Source organism: Vitis riparia, chromosome 7 (assembly GCF_004353265.1).
Source record: "Vitis riparia cultivar Riparia Gloire de Montpellier isolate 1030 chromosome 7, EGFV_Vit.rip_1.0, whole genome shotgun sequence".
In the NCBI taxonomy this organism is placed as follows: Eukaryota; Viridiplantae; Streptophyta; class Magnoliopsida; order Vitales; family Vitaceae; genus Vitis; species Vitis riparia.
In genome coordinates, this window is record NC_048437.1 from 26,437,295 (window position 1) to 26,438,028 (window position 734).

The following is a 734-nucleotide window of genomic DNA, read 5'->3' on the forward strand; positions in this document are numbered from 1 at the left end:
GATGATGTTTGGGAACTGTTTTTAAAAACAGTTCTTAAAAATTTATTCTAAAAATATGGTTTTTTAGGAGAAGTGGAGAACATATTTTAATTATTTTCAAAAAATAGGTTATTACAAATAAATAAATAAAAAATGTTTTGGAAGACATTAAATGTATAAATTGTTTTTTAAAAACTATTTTTGAAAACATTTTCAACAAACATGGGAATATGATAAAAGTATATCTTAATTCCTGAAAATGGTATGAAATTTATGATTCTACCTATTAATTTTTGTCATAGAGAGAGGAAACAAACTAAAAAATAATTAATAATAGAAAGTCGAATTTTTTTATATCATTAATGAGCTTAATTACTTCTTTGAAAATATGGAAGGAATGGGTATTTTCACAAAATAATCAATTAAAGGACATAGAAAATGAGATTCTAACGTTAATTCATATTTTCAAATCAAACCTTTTTGAAAAATCCTATTTATGACGTTACCAGAAAAATTAAAAACCATATTTGGTTTACCCTAACTTTAAACTGGGGTGTCTTCTACGCTTCTGCCCGAGACAAGGGGCGTATTCGTCTTTTCACTCTAAGTAAGCGCCCATTCATCACTGAAAGGGGTGCCCATATCACACCTTAAGTCGCCTTGTTTAATATTCCTTTTTATGACATTTTTTAAATCTTATTTTCCTCTGGAATAATTCTCGCGTTTTTGTTTTTTGTTTTTTGTTTTTTTTTTTA